This window comes from Lepeophtheirus salmonis, chromosome 14, assembly GCF_016086655.4.
Source record: "Lepeophtheirus salmonis chromosome 14, UVic_Lsal_1.4, whole genome shotgun sequence".
Lineage (NCBI taxonomy): Eukaryota > Metazoa > Arthropoda > Copepoda > Siphonostomatoida > Caligidae > Lepeophtheirus > Lepeophtheirus salmonis.
The window spans coordinates 15686753-15692937 of NC_052144.2; the positions used below are offsets into that span (position 1 = coordinate 15686753).

The 6185-nt window shown below is 32.7% G+C and overlaps 1 pseudogene; it reads right to left on the reverse strand.

Annotated features, from left to right (window-relative positions):
- Nucleotides 1–202: 202 nt before the first annotated feature.
- Nucleotides 203–857, reverse strand: LOC121129424 (small ribosomal subunit protein uS7-like; annotated as a pseudogene).
- Nucleotides 858–6185: the final 5328 nt, after the last annotated feature.

Here is a 6185-nt window from a genome sequence, read left to right on the forward strand (position 1 = left end):
GATATAATGAAGAAAAAAAACCAAAAAAAAACACCTTAAGATACTAATTCAGAAATTGTCCTTTTTTCTTGTGCCTTTTTTTATTCATTTATTATAAAAATAATTGCATGAAGGAGATATGAACTTGGTTTTTTTACTTATTAATTCACTCATCAATAATGTTTATTAAAACATTCTTTCAGAATCAAATAGTTAGCTTAATTTATTGTATGAAAATACGATGGTTTATTCTGTTAGACTTTACTACACGTTCCAGTTCATCTTTCTTCTTAATGGCATAGTTATTAAAGCAAACGATGGCACCCTTAATGAGTTATCCTGATAAACAATCGGCAATGGATCAGCAATGCAGAGGTTTGTCTCACAAGCTCAAGTGCAGAGCTACCTAAATGTCTCGGTTAACTCGACTGAGAGGGAATGCGTCAACAAGTTGACAACGAGCAGTACCAACACGACCAATACAAGTGGAATCGTTATGTGAGCCGCTGTTTCTGATAGCATTGGCTAAGATTTGAAGAGGGCTCTCTCCAGTTAGCAAAAATATAATTTCAAAGGCATGTTTAACGATCCTAACAGCCATCAATTAATTAGGAACGTGCATCATCGAGGAATTGATGAGACGTTCGACAAATGGGATCTAAGTCTAACGGAATGGATTAAATGGATACCTTCTAGAAATTAAAGGGATAAGCTTTGCGTACTTTTTCTTCACGGCAATATAATCCTGAAGAACCATGTCAGGAACATGGACCACACCGCCACCACTTTCCAAAAGCTTTAAAAACAAGCACCTCAACTGGCTCTAGAATAGCCAGAGCTTGACTAGTCTTGACTTTGGTATCCCACCTGTCTGTCATCCGTGTGCTTTTAAAGTTGTTCTCAGGAAATGGTACATTCCTTAATTTTCAATTTAATTTCATATATCTTGAAATTAAAATAGGACAAAAAACATAATAAATTGAAAATTTCATTTATTATACTGTGTAGAGCTACAATCTGCAGTAATGAGTGATTAACTAACCATTATAATTTTGTAATAGTTCAGTAGGCGGTGTTAATTAAGTTAAATTTACAATATTACAAAATCTTTAAACTACAAAGGCTCTTTTGAAAAAAATGATTTTAATACCGAATATATCCTTTTAAAATTGGTTAAAAAAAAAATAATGACAATCAATAAGAACATACCAAACACTAAATGACGATGAATAATTATTATTCAATGTACTGGTATTTCCTTTTAAGAGTTCAGGAGAAGAAAAAAAAGATTTATTCAAGTAAATATTGGGGAATTTAATTACGGTGTGTCTCTTCATGTAAAAATATCTAACCAACAAAATATCAAAGACCTTAAATTTTTTGGACTGACTCCAAAAAATAAAAAAAAATAAAATACTTTATGAAGACAGACTTGAAGATGTAATGTAAATTACGTTTATTGCAATTTAAAATGCATTGGGTTATCATAAGCCCATGGATTTTGGAGAGTAAATGGTTTGCACATATTACAATGGTCAGTGTTGGAAACTAAGAGTTTATTTAATTGAGGATTACTCTTTATGTCTTTTCACTATATGAGGGGCCGCGCAACAGGGAGGAATGCCTGCCCAACTTTTGATAATTTATAAGGATTCAAGACTCAAGAGAAAATTCAAACTTTACCTCTGATCCTTCTTTAAGGAAGGTTTTTTTTTAATTTATTAGCCAGGAATAAATAGAAATATTTTTATAATCATAGCTGGATTTAGCTGAAGGTCAAAGATAGATATGTTTTTGAAATAGTTTTATTTATTTAGAACTTCATATGTGGGACCTTTTTCTCATATTTAAATTACCTTTTTTTTTTTGTTAGGAAAAAAATGTTTTGTTTTATTTTTGGAATGGACTTTTTGAAGAATTTATTTTCATTTTTCATTGGTTGATGTATTTTCTTTTGGGGAAAAAAAATATTTATATTTTTTAAAGAACCGTTTAAGGAGAAATAAAATCTGCCCCAAGGGGTGGTTGAGACACTCTTGCTATAATAAAAGTCCAATGGAATACCCTGTCGTTTAAAAGAAGCCTTAGCTGAACGAGTTTGTACGCTACGGAAGTTTTTAAGAGTAATTTAATCGTAAATCTTAATCAAGTGGGATTGAGTTAATCTGAGACTGTCAATTCCTGATATTGATGACTGAGTTTTCAAAGACAAGGAGGATAGTACCTCCAGGTGGTAGTTCTATAATTTGGTGGTAATAAAAAAATATTTTATCAGTTTTGCTTATAGAACCCACCGTGTCGAAAGATATTGTTAGTTGGATTCTCCACTGTTCATATAACTGATCAACGATATGTGCCAGTTTTTTGTGGGTACTTAAATTGGTGTTTTTTAGTTAAAGGTGGATTTAAAACTGCAGTGAATTCAGCAAGAAACCTATGGATAAAAAAAAAACAAAGAAACTTGTGTTCTTCCAGAAGATTGATTGTTTCATGCAAATATGCCAATGGTCTACGCTAACCCAATTCCCAATATTCAGGAAGGCCTCGCACTTTAAGCTATTGAAGCCTTAAATATGTCAAGAAAACGACTTTTAATTGTAGAATATTGGTCCTAAAGAGGATTTTCTATTACGAATACCCCACGCGAGAAGCTGTTATATTGTCCAGTGACAAGCGGACGTAGTCATACTTTCTGTCTTCTTGATTATACTATTAACCCGAAACTGGCGTTCAACTTGGGTAAACCATAGCAAATGTTGTTTTTTTAATAAAATGCGTGAAGTTTGACTGACAGTGGACGGAGGATGGGTGTTGTTTTACTGTCTTTTAAATCTCCAACATTTTAACGTTCTGGGTCAGAAATTTAGGGATATATTTTCATTTTCTATTTTGATTTTAATATTAGGCTTTAAATATGATTGATGATTTTGCATCGATATAGGGGGCTACCACGTATATATAGAGATCGCAACAAGTCCTATTTTTATGCCTTTTTATATAAATGTCTTATTCATGCACATACAATAGAGAAAATAAGCATTTCATCCTTTTTCGATTTTGTAAATTATCCCACAGAGAAAGAAAAGATGGGCTTATAAATTAAATATTTTAATTGGGAAAGTATTAAATGGAATAAAATATATTTTTTGGGGGGATGAAGAGCACTATCCCCACAGTCAACCATGGGGTGGAAACAAATTATGTTATGGGTGTTTCACTGGAGAAGTGGCCTTAAATAAAGTATTTTGCAGGAAATGTTATTGCTTTTGAATTATTAAATTGATTAATAAATAAAAGAAAAGTTTTAGTTTAAAAAAAAAAATTAAAAACCCATGATTCTTTGCTCAACCTATTGAATTTCCACAAAAGTTCACAAAATATAGGGTAGAACTCCCATCTCTTGGGGGCTGCATTAGCTTTTTACAAAGGCCGGGAGCTTTATTGTGAGGTTTTAAAGGTTATATCTTGAAAACTTAGTGCATAGTTTGTTAATTTAATTTTGGCTGCATCCCTTGGCTAGTACCACAGTTAAAGCCCTATCATTTTTGAAACATGTTGTTACCTAGTCCTGCCCCTTAAGTCCTTATGTCCTTAGGGCAGGACATTAGAAATGGCTCGTATAATGAGTCTTCCATCACGATATTAACCCAAGCATATGGGTATGACAATAAAGGAGTGGCTCAAGAAGAAACAGACTGATGCAATGGAGTGGCCAAGCTAGTCTCGAGAATAGGGGCCCAATGGAGAGTAAGGCTTAGGGCAAGTGACTTCGATTAAAACCAGCTCCCTTTATAGGAGATATATTATGTAGTAAGTTAAATGTGAGGTTTTTACGTCATCTATCGTTGTCGTAAAACTCGTAGAAATCCTGGGAAAGAAAACACAATATTTACATATCCATTTTTTAAATAGGAATATATACATTCAAAGCGTGCAAAGTGTAGCAGACCCTACATATGTTGAGCCAACTTATGGACACCTATAACATAGCCACATACGGATACGTCCATTAACACCTCCCAAAAAAAGAAGTCGAAGTAATAACACAAGATATTTAAAACATATGAGAGAAATATATATAAATATAATAATAAAGATTAAGGAAGGAGACAAATAACATTTTGTTGACATGTTTTGAAGAGTCATAACTCTTTTTATTTGGGTACATGTAGAGGGCGCTCCATATATGGACACAAAACAATGCCCGTAGTTACATATAATATATATATATACTCGTTCATTAAATATCATAAATCTATGCAAAAAACAAAAGAAAGAAAGAGAAAATAAAAGGTAATAATTAGTGTTGGGAGACTGGGTTTGAGACCGAAGTATTCTCCGGTTTCGTCAGAATCTGTTTGTAGCAGTTTTCCAATTCTTCTTAACTATGGAAGTATTATTCGATAATTGTGGGGGATTTTTAGCAGCTTAACAAGGATAATTCAAAGTATTGGTCCAGCCAACGTTTGGAAACCTGATATCGAGGAAAAGAAGCCAAAACATTGACAAACGAAGACAAAATACAATGTGTTTTTTTTTTTTTTTTGTAATATTCCTTTAATTGTTCAGATAGAGTTGCACTGATTAAGTATAAGTGAACATTATAGTATTACAATTACTCCATCCGACCCACGAATCTTGTGTAAAAACCATTTTATATCATAAAGCATGTATATATTTCTATAGGAATGACCTTGGCGCAAACCTACGCACATTGAGTTCGAGAGAATATTTTCTCACGAGCGCGTTGTCCATGAGCTACGTCGATTCCATTTTGTCTGTGTTTGTTTGTCAAATAACACCGTGTACAAAGGATTTTTTCCAGGGCAATGTAGACGGATATTTTGGTATGAAAACGTGGACTGAAATTTAATTATAAACCGGGAACCAATTAAGTACCTTTATTTTAAAAAGGACATACTTATTTTAAAAAATTTGCTTTGTTCTATATATATAAAAGACGTTTAGGAGGACGGAGTAGTCGATAAATTATTCTCTTAAACTCAATGTGCGTAATTTCGATACTCCTTTGCTCCAAAATAATGAAATAGGCTATATATATGTATATAACCTTCAAAGACGATTCCTAGGTCGGATGGAGTCATTGTAATACTATCATGTTTATTTATATTGAATCAATGCAACTCGATCCCACCAATTAAAGGAATATATTTCTTTGAAAAAGGTGATTCTATTTTGACAAACGGCATTTGTATTTTGTAGAACCGATGAAGATGATCTTTTTTTTTACCTTTTCCTTTGTATACTGTAATTTTACTACAAAACCAATCCGGACCAAACTTGAACGGAATTAATTAACTCTATTTTTGTTACTACACCAATATTTTTGATACGGTTCCATGGTATCAGTATTTGGATACTTTTTTATAAGAAATGTATTCGTCGACGAAACACAAGGCAATAATCAAATCTTCTCCAATCTTGGCAAAATATAATCTAAATTAAAAAATGAGACGAAATGTTTCAAAAGAAATGTGACAAAATCAAACGAAATTAACAATGTGTGTCAGTAGTTTGTCCGGTATCACCACATACTTATATTTTGGGGATATTGAAATAAAAGAAACATGGAGCACCAAACAGTTTGAAGAATGCTTTGGAGGAGAGAAACTTAGCTGTCGTGACGTTTCATTAGAAGAACTACAAGCATCCGTGACAAGGGAGGAGGAGGCGAAGGAAATAATCAAGGGCATTAAGGACGATTGTCGATCCTCAATTCTACTCTGAGTCCAACAAGGACTTACATCTAAAAACCTATAACAAATAATCAAATTACTCTCCGTCTTCTACATATGTGTGCATAATTATGTTGAATCATCTTTTGAATATAATTGAGTCTAGTAAAAAAGTTGGTTCACTACTCAGGAGTTAAAGAAATAATGACAATATAACTTTAATCCCGTCAAATCATGTGTTTCATTCCCTGAAGAATAAAATTTAGGTGTAAAAAAGAAATTGACTACTATAAATTAGAGTTAAATTATAATGACAAATTACAAAAAAATATGGGCGCGCTACAAAATATCCCTTTTTTCAGCATGAGATAAACTGAACTTTTATACAATTATATCCGGTGTGAGTGAGGTACATTACTTCCGTCTTACAAAAAATATCATGGAGCGGTCAAGGATTTTCAAAACGAGTCCCCCAACACTAATAAATGTTCTAAAAATCAACAACAGATG